This window comes from Setaria viridis, chromosome 8 (assembly GCF_005286985.2).
Source record: "Setaria viridis chromosome 8, Setaria_viridis_v4.0, whole genome shotgun sequence".
Classification (NCBI taxonomy): Eukaryota; Viridiplantae; Streptophyta; class Magnoliopsida; order Poales; family Poaceae; genus Setaria; species Setaria viridis.
This window is the reverse complement of record NC_048270.2, coordinates 22,539,048-22,566,489: the sequence shown is the minus strand read 5'-3', so window position 1 is coordinate 22,566,489 and position 27,442 is coordinate 22,539,048. Positions and strand designations below refer to the sequence as shown.

At 47.2% G+C, this 27,442-nt stretch overlaps 1 pseudogene; it reads left to right on the top strand.

Moving 5' to 3' along the window:
* Positions 1-541: 541 nt before the first annotated feature.
* LOC117834382 (uncharacterized) lies at positions 542-14,500 on the top strand (annotated as a pseudogene).
* Positions 14,501-27,442: the final 12,942 nt, after the last annotated feature.

Here is a 27,442-nt window from a genome sequence, read left to right as displayed (position 1 = left end):
GCAAATGGATTTCTAGCTCCATACCGAGGTCAAAGGTATCACTTGGGTGGTTGGACTGCACAAAATCCGTCACACAGTGTGGAGGAATATTTTAATATGAGGCATGCTAGAGCAAGAAATATCATTGAGAGGTGTTTTGGAAGGCTTAAGGGTCGGTGGGGAATTTTGAGGTCACCATCATATTTTCCTATAAAGACTCAATGCCGAATAATAATGGCTTGTGCCCTTTTGCACAATTTAATTTTGCAAAGAATGTCTATTGATCCAATGGAAATGGAGGAGGATGACTCATCAGGGGAATCATCAGGGGAAATTACAGAGGGGGAAATGAGTGAACCGGAATTTATCATGTGTGTGTCAACATCTAATGAGTGGACTAATTTTCGAGATATTCTCGCTCAAGGGCTGTATAATAATTTTAGAGCTTTTGTTTCTTATTGAGGTTTACTTTTTTTTTCTGTGTACTGAGTTTAAAGTTCATGTATAATACTTGTAGATTTGTTTTACAATCCCTTCTAACATGTTATCATTTTGTGCAGCTATGGATTTATCTGAGAGCTCAACAACAACAATCCGTGGTAGGGGAAAGAAAAAAAGGAAGTGGACTGTTGCCAAGGATGATGAATTGGTTAAAGCCTTGTATGAGATATCTTTGGACCCAAGGTGCAAGGGCGAGGGAGGCCTTTAGAATGGATATTGTTTAGTGCTTGAGATTCATCTAGCTGAAAAGTTACCTACTGGTGGAATATCTGTTATTCCACATATTGAGTCAAGAGTAAGTGTAACGACCTTGGTTAAATCAGCCGAGTTAATCTTAATCCGAGTCCCAAATTCCAATGACTCAGCTCTCCTGAGCTTAGGCACTCCAAATCCGGTTCTCAGTCCCGACCCCTGAAAACCCAACCCAAAACCGCCGGTTCTTTCTCAATCCGAAGGCAATATTCCTTTCAATCTTGGAGCTGTGGAACAACCGAGACTGACTGGTGGACCCGAAATCTTTCCCGGATCTCCCGAGGCAAACACGCCCGAGCAGCATGCGCCCACTTCAGAGCTTCCCCGCCACGTGGCTTGATCTCTCCGACGCCCGCCGCTTCGCCTAGTCGCCGGCCGCGACAGGATGGATCCACGCGCCCTCCTCCCCAATCCCAGCGAAAGCCCCTCTGCAACTCTTTCTGCCTCGCCTCATCTCGCTCGCGCCCTCGCCGGCCGCGCCAAGGTGCCCCGTCGCCGCCATGGCAGAGTTTTGCCGCTGCTGCGTCAGACCGCCTCGCGACCTGCGCCCATCATCTCGTCGGATCCCCGGCTGCAAGATCCGATGCCTTCCGGCTTTTCCGCCTCTCCACAGTCGTGCCGCCCACGGACTCACTCCATGACGATTCCGTCCTCGCCAACCCCGACTCTAGCAGCGACAGCTCCTTTTCTCGCCTCGCCAGTGATGTGCCCCGGCAATGCCGCTGTTTCACGCTCGCCCGCGCCGCTGCTCGCCCTGTCACTTCGCCTGTTGCAACCTCACTTGTAGCGCCTTTCTCCCTGTCATGCCAGTCAAATCCGCTGCTCGACGTGACCAGACCACGCTCGCCTCCGCCAAATCTAAACCCCGGCAAAATTGCGCCTGCGCCGCCTTGTCTCCAATGCCCAATAGCCGAAGACTCTATCTCCAAGGTCCTGTTCCGCCGCCCATCGCCGCTCAATCACTGCCATGGCAGCGCACTCCATCCTTTCTTCCCGGTCTTCATGCTGCTCGAAATCTCTCTCTTCCATGCCGCTATAAAAGGGAATGCCAGATTCCCACCGGAGTTCCTTCGCCATTGCTGTTTCACCGCCCCTACTCTGAGCGCACTTGAGCAATCCCACTGAAACTCTTGAGAAGTTCCCCTCTCCGCTCAAGTCCGCTTCTCCCCAATCCACCCAGCGGTCTCCTCCTCCGTGCTGTGCTAGAGCTTCCTTGTTGCCCACAAGAAGCTCCGCCGCCGCCGGAGCATTGTCCAACCTCGCCGCCGCCCAAGCCTTAGTGCTTTCATCTTCCGCCCAAGTCTATTCTTTCCCGACCCCAAGCTTCACTAGTAAACCTGAAGGTAAGCTGCCGACCCCTTTTCCGCCTCGCCCGACCCTATCTGTTTCGCTGACCCTTATTCACCTCGCTCGAGGACTCGGTTGTATCCTTTTCCTTGACCCGAGGGTATCTGTGCAAATTATCGGGGGCTCCCCGGTGTTAAATCTGAGGACCCCAACATAGTTATTCCTCAAGTTTAAGGGTCAGATCACAAGTTTATCCCCATCCGACCTTTTTATCCTGTTCTCCACCAACCAAAGCTGGACTCCCCACCTTTATCTATAGCCTTGCTACAAGTGTCCGAGCTTTAACTTGCAAGTGTTGTTGAAATAACCGTCTAAATGCTAACTCCTGCATTTGCATTCGTGTAGAGTTACATCTCGCTGACGGCATCTACGAGCTACACCCGACGCCTGAAGACAAAGCTGTAGTAGAGCTGCCAATCCCAGAAGCCGAAGCAGCCCCAGCTGAAGACCAGTTTCCCTCCCCTCCGCTTGAAGGCGAGCCCCGGAGCATGAACCCATCTTTCCAAACTTGTGCATGCCTTCCTTCTCATGATTGTGCATTTACGTATAGGAGTTGTTTGCAACCATAGATGCATGCCATAGTTCCTTTGAAATGGACACTAGTCTGTTGGGTCGAGTAGTGCAATGCTTAAATAGGAATCGGTAAAAGCCGAATGATTTTCTGTCACTCGCGAGTTATAGGAGTTGGTTGTTTTCCTTCTATTACAACTATAAGGACAATGGACGGGGCAGGGTTATAGTTAACTCTTTTGGTGGTCGGCTGATCGTCCCGTCTGTTTATTGAACCTGCTAAGGCCCGACAGTGGTGGTGTTCGTGATCAAGTATTTGAAAGTACTAATCTCATACCTAGTATGGGATGGGGAAGCCTAGTACCTGATTGAACCTGGACGTGAGCGGTCGCTCCATTGTCCTTGGAACAAAGTTCCCCTGCGACCGCACGTGGTGGCAAGTGTGGTCATAGAACGGCAGAGGCCGGGTCTGTGGAACCTTGCACCAAAGGAAGTGGACTCGACACGGGTTAGGGAATTGATGGGGAAGGCTGACACAGGAAGTGACCCTCGTTGGTGCGCAGATGTCATGAGGTTAGGTTCACCATGCATGGTTAAAGAACTCAAATCGATTTGTCTACCTCTCACAGTTTGAGACTGCTTGATCATAATGCTACACTGAGTAATGAAGGAGTCTAATGGTGACATGGTCTTGATGATGAGCTTATATACATAAAGTTGGATCTATGTTTGCCTAGTGTAAGTTGCCAACATAGACTGGTAAATGAACTTAGAATCTGAGCTCAAATTAGAAAGCAAGGACCTAACATAGTGCTTTTGGCAAACAAAACCCCTCAGCCAAAGAGCCTTGCATGTCTAGACGTGGTGGAGTAGTTCTTCCCACCGGACGGTTAAGTCTTGTTGAGCTTAGTAGCTCAGTCTTGTTTGTGGCTCTCTTTTCAGGTGAAGTTGCAGCTTCTGAGCTTGCTGCTGGCACTTGGCCGCCCCAGCTCCCTCCGGGTTGGACGGTCGAGTGGGATCCTTCCTCGGACGGCGGGGAATGGGATCATTGATGTCCTGGCTGGCCTCACCAGGGACGTCCGACCCCGACGAGTAGCTTCGACGAGGTGTTTACCTTCGGTTGTTTTCTTCAGAACTTGTAAAACTCTGATTTTAACCAGTGTGTAACAACTTGTTAATCAAATTGTGGATCTGTTGTATTCTCTGGAACCACTCACCTTCGTGTGAGCTATGCTAATTTGGTCCTGTTGAGTGGTTAAATCGGATGAAATCTGATGGCACATCGAGTTAACTTTATTAAGGCATGAGTGTCGCGTGTGAAGCGACTTAACCGTGCTTTAGTTAAGTTAATCCGAGGTGGCTCCGACACAGCTGGTACCAGAGCTGGTTTAGCAGGACAGAGAAAATGATGGGTCCGAACACATGATCTTTTTGAATAAAAATTTGCAAGAAAACTGTTGAAAAATCTCGTATGATCGTTAAGGATGACTTTAGCACGAGAGGCCCTAGGGGATTTTTTGGTTTGTTTTAGGTGGCTATTACTTATTGGTTATCTTGCTAACCCCCAGCACTTCGCCACGTGTATCATACGTGTGCCGAGTTCCGCATCATGAGTATGCGAGGGTTGATAGGGAGTTCTATTCAAAGGACCCTATCATCGCGGTTGTTTCGCCCACGTCTATCATACGTGCGCAGGTTCCGTGTGTTGATTCATACGAAGGGTGGTATGGTTCGATTCCAACGAGCCTATCATCACGGTTGTTCGCCCACGTCTATTATACGTGCGCAGATTCCGCATCTCGAGTGTGCGAAGGGTTATACGGTTCCATTCAAAAGGGACCTATTTCCGCGGTTGTTGTGCTGTCCATGCAGCATTAAACGCATGGGTGCCATTTCTATAGTGAACGGTAATGCTTGGGGACGCTTTCGTGGGTGCTGGCACTAACCGCGTTCACTTAGGACACGCTACTAGAACCAGACTAGCTACTATAGGGAGAGACGTACTGGTTGCCTTGCCACCGGCACTGACTGCGTAAGACCAAAGTTTTGGCAGTTGTTTTGGTTAAGAGGATGTAGTAGGTCGTGCATGCGTCATAAACTAAAATCTATGAAGCCACCTCCCTGAAACAACCTTGCCTTGGAAAAGCTCTTCTTCGCTTTAAGAATTTCTAGCTTCCTTTCCAGCTTACGCTCTGGTTTGAATTCCGAGTGCTTTTCCTACCGGACCTGTCCTTCTTCTTAGAGTCTCTATCTCACGTTGTTTTGGTTCTTTGTTCCAGATGGCTGCCCCCGGACACGTGTTTTACGCCGCTGACGGCGTTTCCCACTCTACGTGCCTACACTTTGAAGGTTTTCCTGCTATTCTGTGGGATACCTTAAGGTGGTTTGGGTACCAGTCCCCGCCACTGTACGTGGGACGTGAGTACCAAGAGCATGGTGTGTAGAGATGCAACGTGCAAGTGGTTGTACCTCCACCCCCTGTACAGCCTGAGTGGCCCCCGCTCGAGGTCTGGACCTATGGTCATGCTCTGGAGGATACCTGGGAGTCGGCTACCCTGCAGGCCCTCACCCAGTTCTACCGGCTACACCCGCTTGAGGTCACCTTAGACCCAATCGGCTTGTTTCCCACCAGGGATCGGCTGGACCCAGCCTGGCTTGACCGCGTCAACAACATGGAGGTGTTGGCAACCTCCCATTCATTGGTCACCATCTCTACCATCACCCGGTGCATGTCAGCACTATACCGGCTGATTGAGCTTCAAGGCCGAGCTATGGCTGTCTTGGCTCGGATAGCCGTAGACACACAAGGGCATTTCCATGCCGCCAAGAGAGGCTTGGTGGAGCGGTCATATCAGCTCATCCAGAGAGGCATCCAGATCCATGACATGCAAGCCAGAATTTCCAAGCTCGAGGAAGAAGTGACAGACATGGAGCATGGCATGATCTAGCTTGCCGAAGAGAAGATGGAAGTTGAGATGGAGCTCACAGTTGCTAATGCTCATTTGGACAAGCACCACGCCGAGCTCGATGCTATCCATGCCCTGGAGATGCAGCTGGACGAACAAGAGGATCCTGAGGAGGTCGTAGGAGCGTCCAGCATGGACATTGAAGATGGCGACGCCCCTTCTCCGACTCATAGTGTTCCCTCATAGGTTGAGAGTTGTAGGAATCTAATCTTTTGTTGTACTCCTCGGCAACCTAAGTTTTGGATAGTGATGTAATAGGTTAGCCTTGAGTTGAGTGTTCCTCATATGTTTGGAAGAACAGCAATGAAATGATCTTAGTGAAATCAGATCTTGACTTGACTTTTGACCCCTTGCGACACGCCTTGGATGCCAAGTTGTGTAAGTTTTGTGCTGTGACCACACACAAGTTTCCTGTGGGTCTGACCAAAGCTTGGTCGACCCCGAGTCGCAAGGTCGGATGCGCTCGACCCCTCGAGGCAGGTCTCCGCCTCGCCCGACCCCTTGTTGCCCGGTTTCGCTTCGCCCGACCCAAGTGCCTAAGGTCGGATATAGTGGAACCCATGGGATACGGTTTGACTCGCCCGAGGTTGTGTGCAGAACTAAGATAGTTGCTAACTGAGATGGCAAGAAGAAGTGTGTATCCCCTTAATGAGAAATGTTGTTGTGTTGCACTATCGGCTCAGACTGAGCTGCTAAGGCACATTGTACAAGGGCAGCAACAGCAGCCCCATGGAGGGAGAGCTCATCAACAACCGCAAGTTGCTCGTTATGAGGACTTCTTGAGCACGCAGCCCCCGACCTTCCACAAGACTGAAGACCCACTCGATGCAGATGCATGGGTTCGTACGATCGAATCCAAGTTCAAACTCCTCACCGCCCCGTGCCCTGACCAGAACAAAGCCCGGTTCGCGGCTCAACAGCTGCGTGGTTCCGCCCGGCTTTGGTGGGATCACTACCATGCCATGCTGCCGGCTGACCATGCTGTCAGCTGGAACGAGTTCAAGACCGCTTTCAGAGGGCATCACATTCCAGAAGGTCTCCTGGAGCACAAACTCAATGAGTTATTGACCCTTACCCAAGGAAGCCGTGACGTCCTATGCTATGCACAAGCCTTCAACGACCTGTGCTGCTACACCGGCTATCACGCCGATACCGACGAGAAGAAAAGGGATAGGTTCCGCAGAGGCTTAAGCCTGGAGCTTAAAGAGAGGTTCAATCCCATCAAGGTGGATACCTACAATGAGTTGGTGAATCTGGCCATCTCTTAAGAGGACTGCATGCAGGCTCTCAAAGCTGACCACAAGCGGAAGGCCTCGGTGGCATTACCGAGCCCGCCCGCTCGACGGTTTAGGATGGTTCCCCCTCAGGTGCCCCACAGGCCACCGCAATTGGGACGATGGATTGCTCGCCCTCCACCACCAGCGACACCTCGTTTCCCAGGTTTCCAACCGCAGGCGCCCTAGCCGACCTTACCGCCACCGCGCCCTGTGAATAGCAACCGATGTTTCACCTGCGGAAATGAAGGGCACTTTGCCAAGGACTGCCCCAGAAACAAGAATCAGCAAACTGGCCAAAACCCCACGGCCAACAGAGGAAGAAGGCCCAAGGTGCAGGTTCGCCAAGGACGGCTCAACTACACCAGCTTGACCGAGCTCCACGAAGGTGCGCCAGTAATGACGGGTACCTTCCTTGTCCATAATCAAACTGTTGTTGTTTTGTTTGATTCGGGAGCCTCCCATAGCTTCATTGGGAATAAAACTAGTGAGAGATGTAAGCTGAGTGTTGGTCATACTAAAGGGTCATACTTGATCTCCACCCCGGGAAGGAAGATAGCTTCGGACAAGATAGTTACCCTTGTGCCTATCCAGCTAGGCCAAACTCTTTTTAGGGAGAATCTCATCATCCTTGACCTAGAAGGAATAGATATCATCATTGTGATGAATTGGATGACCTGACACCAAGTGGTCCTAGATGTAGCTGCCCGAGCTCTCCACATCAACTCGCCCTCTCATGGCAGGTCTACCCTATCCTTGACCCGCCCTGAGTACACAACTCCTTGTGCGTATCCTATATCAGAAGCCCGAGTAGAAAACCTTCCTGTTGTCCACGATACCCGGATGTGTTTCTAGATGACTTGCCCATCATGCCGCCAGACAGAGATATCGAGTTTGCCATTGAACTGCAGCCTGGCACCGCTCCGATATCCAAGAGACCCTATCGGATGCCACCCGCCGAGCTGGCCGAGTTAAAAACCCAACTACATGATCTGTTGGAGAAAGGCTTCATCCGACCCAATACTTCACCCTGGGGTTGCCCAGCCTTGTTTGTGAAGAAGAAGGATGAAAGTCTACGCCTGTGTGTGGACTACCGACCTCTCAATGCAGTGACTGTCAAGAACAAGTATCCACTTCCCCGCATTGATGTCCTGTTTGATCAATTAGCTGGATCCAGAGTGATCTCCAAGATTGATCTTCGTTCCGGTTATCACCAAATCAAGATCAGACCCTGTGACATTCCCAAAACTGCTTTCTCCACAAGATATGGACTCTACGAGTACCTGGTTATGTCTTTTGGACTCACCAATGCACCCGCCTATTTCATGTATCTCATGAATTCGGTTTTCATGCCCGAACTGGACAAGTTCATGGTGGTGTTCATTGATGATATTCTGGTGTACTCTAAGAGTGAAGAAGAACACGCCGAACATCTTCATGTGGTTCTTCAACGATTGAAAGATCATCAGCTTTATGCCAAATTCTCCAAGTGTGAATTTTTGTTAGAGAGTGTCAAGTTCTTGGGACACACCATTTCTCGGGATGGCATAGCAGTTGACCCTAGCAAAGTACAGGAAGTCATGGACTGGAAGCCACCCACTTCCGTCCACCAGATCCGAAGTTTTCTTAGACTAGCAGGCTACTATCGGCGCTTCATTCCGGATTTTTCCAAGATAGCTAAGCCAATGACTGATCTGCTGAAGAAGGAAGTCAAATTTGTGTGGAGCAACAAGTGTGAAAAAGCCTTCAACACCTTGAAACACTTGCTGACCTCAGCCCCAGTTTTAGCTCAGCCCGACCCTTCTAGGCCGTTTGACGTATACTGCGACGCTTTTGGCACTGGACTTGGGTGTGTTCTTATGCAAGACCACCGAGTCATTGCCTATGCCTCGCGGGCGTTACGACCTCATGAGCTGAACTATCCGACCCATGATCTTGAGTTGGCAGCAGTGATTCATGCCTTAAAGATATGGAGACACTATCTGATGGGCACCCACTGCAACGTCTACACCGATCACAAGAGCCTCAAGTACATTTTCACTCAGGCCGACCTTAATATGCGCCAGAGAAGATGGTTGGAGTTGATAAAGGATTATGATTTGGAAGTGCACTATCACCCCGACAAGGCCAACGTGGTGGCAGATGCTCTTAGCCACAAGACTCATTGCAATTGCTTGATGGCAACCAACTTCACAGAAACCCTGTGCTAGGAAATGGGAAAGCTCAGTTTGGAAATTGTTTCCCATGGAACCCTCGGTCATATATCCCTTGAGTCTGTTATAGAGGACCAAATTGGGTCAGCACAGTTAGATGATGAGGAAGTAAGGCGAATAAAAAGGAAGATTTCGTGGACGGATGAAGGGTACAAGCAATTCTGACAGGATGAGAATGAAAGAGTGTACTATGGGAATCGACTTGTTGTACCATCCGACCCCAATCTGCGGAAGCAAATCCTAGATGAAGCTCATCTACCAAGTTTTCAATCCATCCTGGTAGCAATAAGATGTATCATAACCGTCAAATTTTCTGGTGGAGTGGAATGAAGCCAGAGATTGCACGCTATGTTTCGGAATGTGACACTTGCCAATGTGTCAAAGCTAGCCATTTAAAGATAGCAGGTACCCTGCAGCCACTATCTATTTCCTTTTGGAAATGGGAAAACATCAGCATGGATTTCATTGTTGGACTGCCCCTTACATCGCAGCAACATGATTCCATTTGGGTTATTGTGGATCGTCTTACCAAGACTGCCCACTTTCTTCCTGTTCACACCACCTACCTGACCAAGAAATATGCGGAGTTGTATCTTGACCGCACCGTTTCCCTGCACGGTGTGCCTAGGACGATCATATCTGATCGAGGTGTTCAGTTTGTAGCGCGTTTTTGGGAACAGCTACAAGCATCACTTGGCACCAAACTCATTCGTAGCTCTACCTACCATCCTCAAACCGATGGTCAGACAGAAAGAGTAAATCAAATCCTTAAAGATATGTTAAGAGCTTGTGTCATCCATTATGACAAGAATTGGGATCAGTGCTTACCCTTAGCAGAGTTTTCCTATAACAACAGCTACCAGACTAGCTTGAAGATGGCACCGTTTGAAGCCCTATATGGTCGGAAATGTCAGACGCTGTTGAATTGGTCACAAGTTGACGAAAGGCAGACCTATGGCCCTGATTTAGTAGCGGAAGTAGAAGAGCAAGTGAAGGTAATTCAAGCAAACCTCAAGGCCGCCCAATCTCAACAGAAGAGTTACTCCGACAGGAGAAGGAGACTCCTGCAGTTTGACATTGGTGATCACGTATATCTTCGAGTCTCCCCGACCAAAGGAGTGCAACGGTTTGGAATAAAGGGAAAATTGGCTCCCCATTACATTGGTCCTTATGAGATTGTGGAAATCTGTGGACCCGTTGCTTACCGGATCCAACTCCCAGAACAGCTTTCGGCCATACATGATGTTTTCCATGTATCCAAACTGAAGAAGTGTGTCCAAGTTCCAACTGAGGTCTTGGAACATGAGCAACTTCAAATCGAGTCGGACCTGACCTACACCGAGTATCCAGCCAAGGTCCTCGACCGAAAAGATAGACATACCCGACAACAGACTGTAAAAATGTACAAGATACTATGGAACAACCACACCGAGGAAGAAGCGACCTGGGAAACAGAGGAGTATCTGAACAAACACTTCTGAGATTTTCTTTCCAACCAAGGAGGTAAGAACTACACACCCCCACTGGTCGCCCTTACACCCGAATCTCGGGATGAGATTCTTTTTAAGGGGGGTAGGATGTAACGACCTTGGTTAAATCAGCCAAGTTAATCTTAATCCAAGTCCCAAATTCCACTGACTCAGCTCTCCTGAGCTTAGGTGCTCCAAATCCGATTCTCAGTCCCGACCCCTGAAAACCCAACCAAAAACCGCCGGTTCTTTCTCAATCCGAAGGTAGTGTTCCTTTCAATCTTGGAGCTGTGGAACAACCGAGACTGACTGGTGGACCTGAAATCTTTTCCGGATCTCCCGAGGCAGACACGCCCGAGCAGCATGCACCCGCTTCAGAGCTTCCCCACCGCATGGCTTGATCTCTTCGACGCTCGCCGCTTCGCCCAGTCGTCGGCCGCGACAGGATGGATCCACGCGCCCTCCTCCCTAATCCCAGCGGAAGCCCCTCTGCAACTCTTTCTGCCTCGCCTCATCTCGCTCGCGCCCTCACCGGCCGCGCCAAGGTGCCCCGTCGCCGCCGTGGCAGAGTTTTGCCGCTGCTGCGTCAGACCGCCTCGCGACCCACGCCCATCATCTCGCCGGAACACCGGCTGCAAGAGCCGATGCCTTTCGGCTTTTCCGCCTCTCCACAGTCGCGCCGCCCACGGACTCACTCCATGACGATTCCGTCCTCGCCAACCCCGACTCCGGCAGCGACTGCTCCTTTTCTCACCTTGCCAGTGATGTGCCCCGGCAATGCCGCTGTTTCGTGCTCCCCCACGCCGCCGCTCGCCCTGTCACTTCGCCTATTGCAACCTCGCTTGTAGCGCCTTTCTCCCTGTCATGCCACTCAAATCCGCTGCTCGACGTGACCAGACCACGCTCGCCTCTGCCAAATCTAAACCCTGGCAAAACCGCGCCTGCGCCGCCTTGTCTCAAGTGCCCAATAGCCGAAGACTCTATCTCCAAGGTCCTGTTCCGCCGCCCATCGCCGCTCAATCGCCGCCATGGAAGCGCACTCCATCCTTTCTTCCCGGTCTTCGTGCTGCTCGAAAGCTCTCTCTTCCGCGCCGCTATAAAAGGGAATGCCAGAGTCCCACCGGTGTTACTTCGCCATTGTTGTTTCACCGCCCCTACTCTGAGCGCACTTGAGCAATCCCACTGAAACTCTTGAGAAGTTCCCCTCTCCGCTCAAGTCCGCTTCTCCCCAATCCACCCAGCGGTCTGCTCCTCCGTGCTGTGCTAGAGCTTCCTTGTTGCCCACAAGAATCTCCGCCGCCGCCGGAGCATTGTCCAACCTTGCCGCCGCCCAAGCCTTAGTGCTTTCATATTCCGCCCAAGTCTGTTCCTTCCCGACCCCAAGCTTCACCAGTAAACCTGAAGGTAAGCTGCCGACCCCTTTTCCGCCTCGCCCGACCCTGTCTGTTTCGCTGACCCTTATTCACCTCGCTCGAGGACTCGGCTGTATCCTTTTCCTTGACCCGAGGGTATCTGTGCAAATTATCGGGGACTCCCCGGTGTTAAATCTGAGGACCCCCAACACAGTTATTCCTCAAGTTTAAGGGTCAGATCACAAGTTTATCCCCATCCGACCTTTTTATCCTGTTCTCCACCAACTAAAGCTGGACTCCCCACCTTTTTCTGTAGCCTTGCTACAAGTGTCCGAGCTTTAACTTGCAAGTGTTGTTGAAATAACCGTCTAAATGCTAACTCCTGCATTTGCATTCGTGTAGAGTTACATCTCGCTGACGGCGTCTACGAGCTACACCCGACGCCTGAAGACAGAGCTGTAGCAGAGCTGCCAATCCCAGAAGGCGAAGCAGCCCCAGCTGAGGACCAGTTTCCCTCCCCTCCGCTTGAAGGCGAGCCCCTTAGCATGAACCCATCTTTCCAAACTTGTGCATGCCTTCCTTCTCATGATTGTGCATTTACGTATAGGAGTTGTTTCCAACCATAGATGCATGCCATAGTTCCTTTGAAATGTACACTAGTCTGTTGGGTCGAGTAGTGCAATGCTTAAATAGGAATCGGTAAAAGCCGAGTGATTTTCTGTCACTCGCGAGTTATAGGAGTTGGTTGTTTCCTTCTGTTACAACTATAAGGACAATGGATGGGGTAGGGTTATAGTTAACTCTTTTGGTGGTCGGCTGATCGTCCCGTCTGTTTATTGAACCTGCTAAGGCCCGACAGTGGTGGTGTTCGTGATCAAGTATTTGAAAGTACTAATCTCATACCCAGTATGGGATGGGGAAGCCTAGTACCTGATTGAACCTGGACGTGAGCGGTCACTCCACTGTCCTTGGAACGAAGTTCCCCTGCGGCCGCACGTGGTGGCAAGTGTGGTCACAGAACGGCAGAGGCCGGGTCTGTGGAACCTTGCACCAAAGGAAGTGGACCCAACACGGGTTAGAGAATTGATGGGGAAGGCCGACACAGGAAGCGACCCTTGGTGGTGCGCGGATGTCGTGAGGTTAGGTTCACCATGCATGGTTAAAGAACTTGAATCGATTTGTCTACCTCTCACAGTTTGAGACTGCTTGATCATAATGCTACACTGAGTAAGGAGTCTAATGGTGACATGGTCTTGATGATGAGCTTATATACATAAAGTTGGATCTATGTTTGCTTAGTGTAAGTTGCCAACATAGACTGGTAAATGAACTTAGAATCTAAGCTAAAATTTGAAAGCAAGGACCTGACATAGTGCTTTTGGCAAACAAAACCCCTCAGCCAAAGAGCCTTGCATGTCTAGACGTGGTGGAGTAGTTCTTCCCACCGGACGGTTAAGTCTTGTTGAGCTTAGTAGCTCAGCCTTGTTTGTGGCTCTCTTTTCAGGTGAAGTTGCAGCTTCTGAGCTTGCTGCTGGCACTTGGCCGCCCTAGCTCCCTCCGGGTTGGACGGTCGAGTGGGATCCTTCCTCGGACGGCGGGGAATGGGATCATTGATGTCCTAGCTGGCCTCACCAGGGACGTCCGACCCCGACGAGTAGCTTTCGCGAGGTGTTTAACTTCGGTTGTTTTCTTCAGAACTTGTAAAACTCTGATTTTAACCTGTGTGTAACAACTTGTTAATCAAATTGTGGATCTGTTGTATTCTCTGGAACCACTCACTTTTGTGTGAGCTATGCTAATTTGGTCCTGTTGAGTGGTTAAATCGGATGAAATCCGACGGCACATCGAGTTAACTTGATTGAGGCATGAGTGTCGCATGTGAAGCGACTTAACCGTGCTTTAGTTAAGTTAATCCGAGGTGGTTCCGCCACAGTAAGGTACTTTAGAACAAAGTTTGGGGCACTGGAGGTAATGCTTAACAAAAGTGGCTTCAACTGGGATGAGAATAGAAAGATGTTTTAGTGTGAAAAAACACAGTATGAAGCACATTGTAAGGTATGTCTAAACTTTACTTCAATGTAGTTATTTCATTTCAACTTGCAATGCAACATTTTGTGTCAATTGCCAAGGTTGAGAAACATTAGTGCATTCCTTTGCAGTATCATCTTGAAGCGAAGGGCCTATATGATGTTGCTTTCCCTTATTATGGTTCATTGGCTGCCATATATGGGAGTGACATAGCTACTGGTGAAGGCGCAGAAGGACTTAGCGAAGCAGTTGGGAACATAGAAAAAGAACTTGTAGTTGAAGGTGATAACCATCAGGAGGAGGAGGAGGAGGATATGATGTCTAGAGAAACCCCTAGACGCTCTACTGACTCAACTTCATCAAGCTTGAAGAGGCAGAAGACAGACAGGAAGGGAAAGGATCATGTATCTGCAACATCAAATGACCCTATTTTGGACATGTTACATGAAGTCCAAGGTGATCTAAAGGGTGTGGCTACGAATATGGGAAAAATGGCAGCAGTGATGGAACGTGAGGTTACTGTTCAAGAGAAAAATTCCAAATAGGATCATCAGCAGAAGTTAAGAGAGAAGGCCACAACAGAGCTGTGCAAGCTTGGGTTCACAGGGAGCGAACAACTCAAAGCTGCTAGTGTTTTTGTGAAAATTCTAGACCAAATGAGCATGTTGTTAACGCTGGACGAGACACTGAGGAGAGAATTTATCCTAAACATGCTTGGTATGTGACACTTTGCTATGCTGTTTTAGCTGTTCATTTATTTACTGCCATAATTCGGATGCTTGTTTTTATCACAAGAAAGCAATATCAACCTATCTTGTTGTATGTTTGCAGTAATATCAACCTATCTTGTTGTATGCTTATAATGGTTAAGATTGCTGATCTTGAGCACAAATTTCAGTCTATTATTGCTAATATGAGTAGCCTCTAGATGAACATGCTTGCTGAATGATAACCATTCTTTGTTGAAAAATATGATAGCTCATTACTAGTTATGTATTATTTTTTTTGTAGAGGAAGAGAGAAGGACGATGATAGGTGGTGGAACAAGATAAGATGTTTGCATCTCTGGAGTTGAGCTGAATTTCACATGTTGCAGAGCTTGTCGTGCTGCCGATGCATCTCTGGCGTCTATGATATGGTTATTATGAAGTGATGAATAGTCTATGCTGAATATGGAGAGCCTGAGTTCTCATTTTATCTTCAGATTACCTGAGTTCTCGTTGGCTAGGATTCAGTCTATGTTGAATACTTTTTTTGGGATATACCTATGTTTGAATTACCCTTATCTTATGTCCTAAGTTAATTATTTCAAAATAGTCAACATTCTTGTTTAGTTGCTAAAGAAAGTACTGGTATTGGCATTGAGATCTTATTGGTGTAGTCAAGAGAGCATGGTACTCCAGTTACTGCTATGTTGTTCTTGTAATGTTTCAATATAGTATTGGTTGTTGACAATGCATCACTTACCATGAGGAGTATTTAAATTTGAAAACTACCTTGTGATACCTAAGCGGTAAACTAAACAGCTGTAACGTTATCCATTACCATTACCACATCAAATCAAAGGACGTAATCAGTGATTACGCTACAAAACCAGCTATGACCTGATTATGTTTCCCTTTGCGTACCTGAGCCCCAACCAAACGCCTCCTTAGTTCTAGGAGTGTTTGCACAAGCCAAACGCGAGCTGCCCGACGTACATCACATGCTAATCTATACTAACGAACTGTGTGAAAAAATTCTCTCTTCTCTTCAAAGGGTAACATTGTCTTTCCTACATCAATCTAACAGCTATATGACTTGAGTGTGACAGCAATGGCATAGAAGGGATGGAGTTAAATTCCCAATGGTGAAGGATGAGCTAAATTTGGATGGCATATAATGGATGAGCTAAATTTTTAATGGCATACAGAGAATTTTCTCAAAAACAAACAGGGGAATTAGGGTGCAATCCCCCGTAGGGTTTGAGTGAGATGGAAGGGATTTACTAAATCCCTGTGTGGATAAGTTCCATTTAGCGATTTAATCCCTGCCAACCGAGCAAGGCCTTAGGAATTTTACTCATCTTCAATCGACTAACCATTTGCTATCCATCTACTCTATTCGAAATGTTCCTTCTAAAAAAAATAAAGTGATGCTTGCATGTGAAAACCAATTTTCAAAAGCTTCATTTAATCTGGAGGTACTAGCTTGCCTCTCTGGTTTCACATTTCAGCTGTTCAGGAGCAGCTACTGCCTGTTGCAGCTTCGGGATTCGGTTGGCACCATCCATCGATGCACTAGTGACCTCAATTGATATCACACTATCAGATGCTTAGTTATATTATATATAGAACTCCCATGGAAAAAAAATTGTTGCCCCCAATTTAAACCTCTCATTAGCAAAAATGAAGGTACAAAGCAAGCCATACGCAAATATTGTAATTGCTCAGTCATGCAGCCGGTCTCAAGCCAATTTAGTAGACATTAAAAGTTTCTTGTATTTCGGCCCCGTTTGGATACACAATGCTAAACTTTAGCACAGTGCTAAACTTTAGCACTCCATTTGAGGGTGCTAAAGTTTAGCACTTGGGGTTGTTTGGATACAGTGCTAAAGTTTAGCACATTGGTGAGAAATGACTACATTGCCCTCATTTATGACTGGCTTGGGAAAAAGTGGAGAGGAGAGAGAGGGGGGCAGCAGGGGAAAAAATGGGCTTGGGACCACTTTTAGCACTCATTAGCACCTTTTAGCACCCCTTGGGTGTGCTAAAGAAAATGGTGGTGCTAAACTTTAGCACACTCCTTTTAGCACTCTTGTTTGGGAGCCCAAGTGCTAAAAGGTGCTAAAAAGTGGGGTGCTAAAGTTTAGCACCCCCTCTCCAAACACCCCCTTCATCAGCTCTGATAAATGATAATCTAACTGCAACTAATGGTATTGTTATTTCTTCTTAGAAAAACTGTGTCATAGAATAGCTGTCTAAATGGAACATGGAGTTTCCATTTAAAATAGATGCCAAAGGATGGTGCAGCTAATCTCAAAACTGTGAATTCAAAAATGAAAATCTGATCCTATTTCGGGCCAGCATTACAATAGTTACAAAGATATCCACCCTCATATATTGCTAGCCATGTGTGCATATTCGAAAAATCTAATCCGAGTCTTCTGGTCATATGTTACAGATGCTTTTTTAGATTACGAAAATTTATCTGGTCTTGATAATTCACAAGTGAATGTTTACGACCACAAAGAAATAAATCCGGTCAATCCAGCCATATACATGAGTACTTGGACTCAATGCCTCATAATGAGGAACAAAGAAAATAAGAAAGCAAGCAACTACGAAACAAAGCTACAAAACTAAACTTCAAACTTTTTCTATGCTCTTGCTTCAACCTTGCAATGGGCCTTGTCTAGCACCTAATCCCTCACATCTGCTATTTTCTTAGAAACTATAGAACCGCCTACTTCATGTTGCTCTCTTGTCGTGTAGAAACTGCACTTAGTCAATCTCTACCATACACTTTAGCAACCCAATCAAGTGCACTGAAACACCCGTGCACCACCATCCTTTCAAGCTGATCTAGTACCTCCATCCCAAGGATCCAAAATGGCACCTTGAGAGGAAAGCAACGCCAAACACGCCGCCGCCGCCCGAACCTGCGATTTGGTTCTTTGGTTTTCACCTGAAAAAATCCCTGGAAGTCGAAGTCCTCACCACAACACCATCAACAAGGAGAACGATGCAACATGGCACCATCGTCGTCAGCACCGGTCAAGACCGGTCATGGCTTTTGCCTGAGAACCTGACACCCTGACGACCACTAAACATCGCTTGCTACTGCCATAGCTGGTCCACCTCGGGTCCCCATGCGGTCGTGGCAGCTGCCGCCGTCTCCATGGAGGCGAGCAAGATCCGCTAGTAGCTGCCATGGACCATAGCCGGGCGGATCCACCCATGGGGCACCGGAATCGGCCGAGCAGAGTCGCATCCGGCACCCAAAAAACCGGCCGCCCGCCGTTGCTTCCCTCCGTCCACCGCTGCCGCCATGGAGCCGAGCAACGCTCGCCTGTAGCCGCCACGGATCGTGGCCGGGCGGCCACCCGCAGGGCACCGGCCTCCGCCTGGGCGCCACATCCGCTGCCGGTACGAGCCACCACCGGGGGACCACCCCCACAGGCCAACATACCCCCACCGGTGGCACCCAGCTGCTAGCGATGCCGCAAGGGCCTGGACTACTAGATCCGTATGCTAGCAGCTCGGATCTGCCCCTCCTGCAGTGAAGATTAGGCTGGTGGCCACAAGCACAAGAAGAGGAGGGAGGGCGCTCCACCAGCTGGTCCCCGGTCAAAGAGGTCCCACCGCTGCCGTCCTCGCAGCCGCGCAGGCTTCCAGCAGCCCGCTCAAGTGGCGGCGAGGAGAGGGAGGATTTGGTTTTGTGGTGGCACTGTTGAGGTCGCCGCCCTATGTTACAGATGCTAACTGAACGAAACTTACTATTAGACCAAAACCTACAACACTAACTTCAGACTGATGAGCTCCGACTACCTTGCATCAAACCAAATTCCATGCAATCTGTGACCTATTCTGGATAAATTTTTTGGGCCTTGGGAGTAGGATATTGCTGAAAATTTCTAGGTTCCTCACTACTAGAAAAAATGACATCACCATCGGCCCATCACCGCCGGTTTTCGCCCCTGGTTTTCGACGAGCCAGCAGTGATAAGTTATCACCGCCGGTTTTTTACATGATTCGGAGGTGATAACTAAAATCTGCAGTGATAATATCCTATCACCGTCGATTTGTATTATGAGCTGGCGGTGATAATAGATACCAGCGGTGATGCGGTTCATGGATCCGAAATTATTATGAACTTCAATTTTGACCTCACGACCGCCTCACCTCCACCCCCCTCTCCCGACCCCCACCCCCGTGCCCCTTATTCGGTCGCCTCACCCCTACCTCCCTCAACTCTGTCCCCTCCCTCTCTCTCTCTCTCCGCCTGACCCTCCCTCTCCCTCCCCATCGCCGCGCCGTCCCTCCCATTCCTCACTGGTCCCTCCCTCTCCCTCACTCTCCTTGCTCGCGAGCTCCATCAGCAGCCATTCCCCTCCCCCCTTGGCTTGCCCCTCACTCGCGGCAGTGAGGAGCAGCGGTGGGGCAAGAGGTGGTGGCAGCGAACGGCTTGAGGGCAAGGCACAGCAGCGGCCGGTAGGGAGCGGCGTGGGGTAAGGCGCGTCGGTCAAGATCCGGCAGCGGGCGTGGTGGTTTGGAGGGCGTGGCGGCATGCGTAGGAGGTGCAGCGGCGGCTTGGTGCCTGGTGAGTCTCTCTCACTCTCACTCCAGTTTTGTAGCGGGCGGCGGCCAGCTGGCAGGATCCAGTGGCACTAGTAGAGAATTGGCCTTTAGTCCCGGTTGGTAGGGTGCATATCTCCTGAAAATCCATCCGGGATAATGTCACACCCGGTTTTAAAGGTAAAACCGAATGCTACCTATATGTATGCCAGGATCAAGTTTCATACATATAGTGACATCATAAGTGAATAACAGCAACAGTATCACGTAAAAAGATACAAATAAAGACTTACAAACCATCAGAGATATACAGCTTAATTATGGAAACGGAGGCTCCAAACTTCACAGGCAATCAACTGGGGGCTGCGTACGCCTAGAACTCAGCATCTTCTCAACTTCATAGCAGCTTCTTCTTCTGAGCAATGTTGGTTATAGCAAGGGTGAGCACTTGTCGTACTCAGCAAGTGTGAGGAGAATATGAATGCAAGGCTTAAACAAGGAAAGGCTGACTGGTTGACTGCATTAAGCATTTTTAGTTGGTCAAATTTTATTAGCACCTGATTACTAAGGTATAAGTATATACCAACCCACAATTAATAGAAACATAACCATAAGCCATAAGCACATGGCAGAAACATAACCATAAGCCATAAGCACGATTTAAGTCCATCTTCAAGTATATTAATCATGTGAGGGTCCAGGCCGCTCTTAACCGTGAGCACGGCTGATCGATCAGTTTTACACTCTGCAGAGGTTGCACATCTTTACCCACAAGTCGCGTAAAAGCTCAAAAGAACTTTAGACCCAACCACGCTTGTGCTGATCAGGCACAATACCACACTTCCGAGGTGTGATTGCATAGGGACGCTACGAGGCCTTTACAAAGATTCGCTAGCAATGTGGTAACCCGCTAAGGTTTCAGGTCGAAGCGAAACATAGCAGTCCCCTAGAGGGTATAGTGTCTTAGCCAAGCCCACTTACCAAGAGAGCGAGTGCTATATCCCATCAACGCCTCCCCTCTTGCCCTTTCGGTAAGGTTACCCCAAACTAGAGTTTCTAATTATTCAGCCAAGACCAGAGCTATTTAGTCTTGTGGTAGCACTGTTTTCCTGGGTGGTCGCTCCATGTTCCAATTAAATATTGTAATCTTGTATAACAAAAGGTATATCATAAATAGAATAAGTTCACCATGTCGTTCGTTAGAACCACCATAACCCAAGTATAGCAGCTAAGCATAGCTACCCAACACAAAGGTAAACCCAGGTTGGCAAGGAATAATCATAAAAACTAGGCAAACCTTAATAGGACCCATCAAATTTAATGCAAGCATATGCAATAGTGATTAAACAAAGTTATTGGGATAAAAGCACAAGGACACACTTGCCTTTCTCCAGCGACAAGTTACTTCTTACTGCTCTTCGGCTCTTGCTCTCTTGAAACTCTTAATCTTCAAAGCTTTCGAACAGCGATCCTTCTACTCGAAGCAATCACCGGCACAATCATACAAGCAAACAAACAAATACAACTAAGAGTAGTACACCAAAACAAAAGGCAGGCTTTAAAAGAGCGCAATAAAAGAACATGGCTCGATTCTAGGATTACGCGGATGCAGGAACGCTTACAACGGAACTATGGTTGAAAAGATAAAGCTATCGAGAGTTTTGAGTTACCAATGGAAGATAAGAGTTACAAGCTTCGTTTATTTTAGTTGAGAAAAGCAATGTAAAGATATTTCACAGAAATATCCTTAGTTAGAATTAATCAAGTCATATTTATATTTTCATAAGAAAAGACGGTGTAAAGCTTAGTCCAATTTTATTTATAAATATTTGAGTACAATTTATGCAAATTAAACATTTAATTTAAAAATAAGATACATGTAGACATCTAAGCGTATAGCTTTACATCTCGAGTTCAACTAAGTAGATTAAATTAAAAACACATTTATATTCATATTAGCCAAATTAACATTTAATTATGAAAACTCGAGATATAACCTATATAGATTTTATTTAGAAAACAAATGGAATAAATATTAATCAAATTGAATTTAATTTATGAAACACCGAGGTATAACTCTTAGTGGCTTTTACTTGGAGGAATTATTTAGATAGGTATTAACCAAATTAACTTTAGTTTATGAAAAACCGATATATAACCTAATTGGCTTTTATTTAGAAGAGGGTATGAAGTAGGTATTAATCAAATTAACAATTATTATGAAAAACGATGTTTAACACTAAATAGATTTTATTTAGAGAAGAACTCGTTTGTCAGGCATTAATCAATTTTAATATAAATTTTATTTTCAAAAACATGTGTGAAGGAAAACATTACCACTAACGTGTAATTTACATCATTATTAATCTAACGCAACTTGAACGGACAAAAACGGAATTAAAACGTAGAATCTATGGGTTAAACAAGGTTGTAGGGGCCTAAACATAATTAACCGTAGACTTGGAGGGTTAGCTAAAAAGATTACCAAGACTCAGAGAATAGTCACTGCGAATAGATGGATCTTCGGGGTTAGATCTGCAAAAGAGGATGGCTTGGATCAGATTGCAAGGAACTGAAAGTTACAGGGGGTTTTCTACAAGGTTTGAAAGACACAAGAAATATGAACAAAAATTAACAGATTCTCCAGGGGCTAGATCGAAAAGCAGCGCTTCATCTTCTTCCTCACGCCAGGAGCATGGCGCAGCTCCTGGCCGGCGGCCTCCCAGCGTTCCGGCGCGGCGGAGGTCCGGGCGGGTGGTGCAGCGCGATGCGCAGGGCAAGGAGGCGACGGTGCGCATGCAGGCAATGGCACAAGCGAGCCGGAGGTGCTGGGCGAGCAGGACGAACGGACCAGACGTGCTGGCCCAAGTTGCGTACAGAAACACAGAAACAGGATGGAAGAGAGAGAAAGAGGGGATCGCCGGAAACGAAGCCCGATCTCGCACATGAATGGCAAAATGGAACGATATCGACGAGACGAACAAGATGGTGTGCTCACCTTCGGCAAGAGATGAACAATGGCGGTGGAAAAGCTCGCCAGAGTTGGGGAAGACGACGGAGCCGACATCGGATTCATGCAATCCACCACACCACGACGTAGAGCTCGAAGAGAGGAACTCCATGGTGGTGTCGGTTTTCGCCGGAAGTCCACGGCTTCGCCGGAAAAGCTCGCCGGAGTTTGACGAAGACCGAACTTTGACTTCAGATCTACGGAGTTAGGAGAGGTAACTCGTGAAAAGGTTTGTAGATCTGAAATTCTCGCGTCGAGACGAACGCGGTGATATATATATAGGCCACACTCGGAAAAAGATATTTTCGAGTTCACTTTTTATTTTCGGAATTTCTGATTTTATTTATCTGCGCGAAAACAATTCCAGAAATGACTCGTTTTCTAAAGCGAGAAAAATACCTAGAAAATTTCGAAAAATCTGAGATAAATCTCAGAGATGGATTGGGATACAAAGAATCCAAATAAAATACTTGAAGCTCGTGAAAAGGATTCTAGAGCCTTCCAAAAATTAGATTTAGCTCTAGGAAAAAGAGAATAAATTCCAGAAAAAGATGGAAAATCCTCACAAGGGTCTGGGCAACGTCTAAACGCATTTTTCAAACTTTTACACTCAAGAAACACCAAGATGCAGTGACATGAATGCACAAACATAGAACAACATTATTTAATTTAGAAAAGCAAACAATTAGTTTCCTATACAAAATTTCCTGTAAAGAAAAATAAATGTTGGAAAATTTTAAAATTATGAGAAAATTATTATTTATTTATTCTTTTTATTCACATCCTGAAATTCGAAAATTTCAGGGTGTGACAGATAAACCAACCGGAATAAAAGGGGGGTCTTTAGTCCCGGGTCTTTCAACCAGGAGTAAAGGTCATCCTTTAGTCCCGGTTGGTGTCACCAACCGGGACTAAAGGGCCTGCCATGCCAGGTGCGGGACAGGCCCTTTACTCCCGGTTGGTAAAAGCAACCGGGAGTAAAGGGTGCCCCTTTAGTCCCGATTGGGTTTCCCAACCGGGAGTAAAGGGTTACCCATTAGTCCCGGTTGGATTTCCCAACCGGGACTAAATGGCGCCCTGCATGGCACCCTGCGTGGCGCCTGAAATTTTCATGCATCACGTACGTAGTACCGCGACCCTTTTGTTAACCTTTAGTAGTTGAGATTTTTTTTAGAATGAAATCAACTAGTATTTAAACGAATGAAATTTGTAATTATACAATTATTATATATATACACAATTCATATACACAATTCAACTAGTACAAATCGATGATAATTAGCGCGTATTATATATACAAATAAATCAAACTATATATCTATAATCTTCCCGTTGAGGTGTTGCTGCTCAGAGCGTCTAATTGTCGTCCATCGTAATAAAATTCTCCTTTTGGATTTATCACCTCATCCATTAGGAATTCAATGAGACCTTCACATATTGCCGCTACTCTTTCTTCCTTCAAGAGTCCTTGTTGAATATTTAACATCTATAATTTGGAAATTTGTGAATGTTACACGAACAAATACATATAAGGAGCTAGAAAATAATTAACTAGTAATAGTTTTATTTTACGTACTTTAAAGTTGTGCGGCGTCATCTTTAGTCCTTTGGGTCCCATAAAACTGTGCATGTGCTCACAGATGTAGTAGCCACATAGATTATTCCCGGGTTCCTATCTTAAGCACTTCAGTGCGGAAAAAATAAGTTATGAAATATTCGTGTTATACAATGCAATAAATGTGCAGACTTCATACATACCGGGAAGTCTGTGTTCCATGTAAGTTTTTCTTTGAATGGACCTTTGTGTGTCCTTATGAATTGTTTCCATGCGCTGCGGATTAGAATAATGAATGATATAGTGTAATAGGGATAAAATTTAGAAAACAAACTTTTGCATAGAGATAAAGGTCCAGAATTATTACAAGCCTAGCATGTCTTGCATGTCTTGGTACTCCACCGGATCTTTCCTCAACGAATCGAAGACAATGACGTGGCTTCTTTCAGGCTCAATTATAATAAGGATCCAGTGGAAGCTGCGTACATAAAATGTTCATGCATATTAGAGCTAACTAACATGTAGAGATAAGGAAAAAGACATCGAAAGTAGACGGTATACACACACTTACTTGAAGTTGTATGGAAGTAGTATGAAATCCTTGAATGTTTGTTTGTCTAGGAAATTGTATACTTCCACCAAGGTTTTTTCTAGCGTTAATTGTATCTGTTGTTGGTTAACTACAGATGGATCCATGAATCCTATATGTAGGTACGCCTCTCGTTGGCACGTCTGAATTAGCATCCTACATGAAATGGAAGACGAAGTTAGTACGGTGACACACGCCAAAAAATACATGTAGAGATAAACAGACACTTACAGAACCCAAGCGCTGATCAGAGAGACGTCCAGGGCATCATGATGGTACACTTCGTATATATCCTTGAAGTCTAGCCACAGCACTTTCTCGCCTTCACCGTAAAAATCTATCAGTTTTACCTTAAGGCTGAACATCTCCCTCGAGTCGGCGGATGCCATCATGTACCATTGATGGAATTCGTACATCTTTGTTGATAGCTTCCGTACCAACGAAGGCCTTATAAGAGGTTTGCCTAGCTCATAAGGCCATCTCGGCTCAGGGGGCGGTGCAGTTGGCGTCTCAACTTGCCCTAAACATTCATCAAGTCCCAGACCTGTTTCTTGCATGAATTTCAATACTTCTGCTTGTTGATCCAAGAGCATTGCTGCTACCCTTTGAGCGTCTTTTTTTGATAAATGCCCAAGGTCGGGGATAGCACCACTAGAAGATGACTTTCCTTTCCTTTTGTCCTTTTCATCAGCCTTTACTAAAGCCCGTTCATAGTTTGATAAGAGTGGTATCCTTATCTTGGCTCCTTCTTCCATCCTGATAAAAAAGTTTAAATCTCTTCGATTTACTAGCGATGGCTCCATCTCCCTTGCTTTTTTTTCTTCGGCTTGTTTCTTGAACCACTCACTAGCCTCTCGTTGGATTTTTGTCCACTGTTCCGCATGAGTCATTGCCTCCCAGCGTTCCTTACAAGTCACTTCAGGCTCCTTTGTTTTCTTCTGTCTCTGTCTTTGCTTGGGAGGTGATGCTCGTGACTTCTTTAGTGGTGCTGCAGGTTCCTTCATGGGGGATGCTCTTGGTCCCGGCGACGGTGATCGGGGAGGGGTGTTATTATTGTCGTCGTCGCTCCCACCACCAGGATGTGGTGGAGATGGAGACCTTCATATAGCAGGAAGTGACGGTCCTGGAGTAGGTTGTGCAGGAGATGACGGTCTCGAGCTATAAGGAGAAGGTCGCTGCTGGGGATCTACGGGGAGCGGTCTTGAGCTCTGAGGAGATGACTCCGTGCCGGGAATGATGATGTAGCGTTTTTCCCATAGAATGATCCCATGAAGTGCATCTGCCAGTGTCCTTTCCCCGTCGCCTCCTGGGAGGTCGAGCTCTAGGCCTTCATATTGGCTATCAACAATTTGCTCTACGCGGACGCTGGCGTAGCCAGGTGGAATCTCCATGCCAAGACTGCTCTGCCCCGCCAGGGTTGCTAACGCACTCTCGTACGCTACCTGTACATATAGCAGAAGTAAACAAGTTATTAAACTCCGATCACGAGGCGTGGATCAATTGACAAGTTGCATAAATATTATGTATAAGTATACCTTAATAGTGAGGTTGCCGACCAGTGCATGCAGCTCACATGTGGTGCATTGCGTGATGGCATCCACGGGGAACCGTTGCTCCTCCACGGGTAACCTGGGCGTCTGCGCATCGGGGACCCCTGTAGAAGCACAACTGCTCAAGAGGTGTTGAGAAGGGTTGGCGTAGTTTGGATTCGTCAATGCTCCAGATTGGGCCAACTCCGCAACTGCGTGGGCCACTCGACGATTGATTTCCTCCAACATTCTTTCTTCTTGTGCCTGCACTTTGGATTCTAGCATCTGCCGCCAGCTCTCCTTGATCTGTTCCTTTCTTCGCTTGCGACTTCTGTACGATGCGCTGTCGCCTCGGAAAGCAAACTTCGACAGAATGACCCCGAACCCTCGGCAACGTCCTGGGTGCTCAGGATTACCGAGGGCCAATGTGAGCTCATCATTCTCTCGGTCCACCTTCAACCTCCCAGCCTTAGAATCTTCAATGTTCTTCATAAGACGTTCGGCCTTCTCACGTATTGTGTCATTGAAAATCAACGTCCCACCTTCTTGGATCAGGGAGCCTCCATGAGCGTAATACCAATTTTTTGATCGTTCGGGCCATTCAATAGTTGCAGGTACGATTCCCAGTTCGATCAGATCTTGTTCCACCTTCCTCCATTTGGGAATTGCTGTGCCATAACCACCTCGCCCTAGATGATGATGGTAGCCCTTCTGACCAGCATTTGTAGTGTTGGTCAGGATCTTTTTCACACCGTCTTCACTCCTCTTATATTCAACAAATGCCTCCCAGTGGTCCCTCAGCTTTGGCCACACATTGAAGTCTGGAGTTTGGCCCTTCTTAATATAGTTGGCATCCAGCATCTTCTTGAATGTCTGGAATTGTGTAGCCATCTTCTTCAGCGTCCACACTTTCACATCCTTTTCAATATATCCTTCCGGGAATGTGAAATGTCTCTTGACATCTTCCCACAGCATATTCTTTTCTGTCTCCGGGAGCGCGTACGGATTAGTGCTTCTGCCCTTCCATTCTCTGATGCTTATAGGCACGTTGTCCCGGACGATTGCCCTGATCTGACTCACGTACTTCTTTGCTACTTTCTCGAGAGCAACCGGCCTGCCCCCTTCTGTCACTTCCGTGGTGACAAGCCTCCCTTCCATCACCTTTGTACGACCTTGGGTCTTCTGCCCTTGCATCGATCCAGAGGGCTAACAGTTCAAGATCGTTAATTAGTACGTAGTAGTAACGGTGGCGTGAAATAATACAATTTATATATACCTCGCATGAACCTTCCGCCACGGCAAGGTGTTGCTGGGGCTCATACTCTTCATTCTCATCGGCGGACATGTTGAGGAACATGTCCGCCTGGGTGCCCTCTTCATCGGTGTACGATATTGGAAGGTTGTCGCCACTACCATCACCAGCGATTATCTTCTCCATGAGATACCTTGCGGTCTCGTCGTCTGCCATTTCAACTATTGATTGAAACATACATGGAATCACACATGATAGTCATAGAAATCGCCTTAGTTATATATACATAAGGGTATATACATGAAATCATAAAATAACATGAATCCCACAAAGTCCAGAA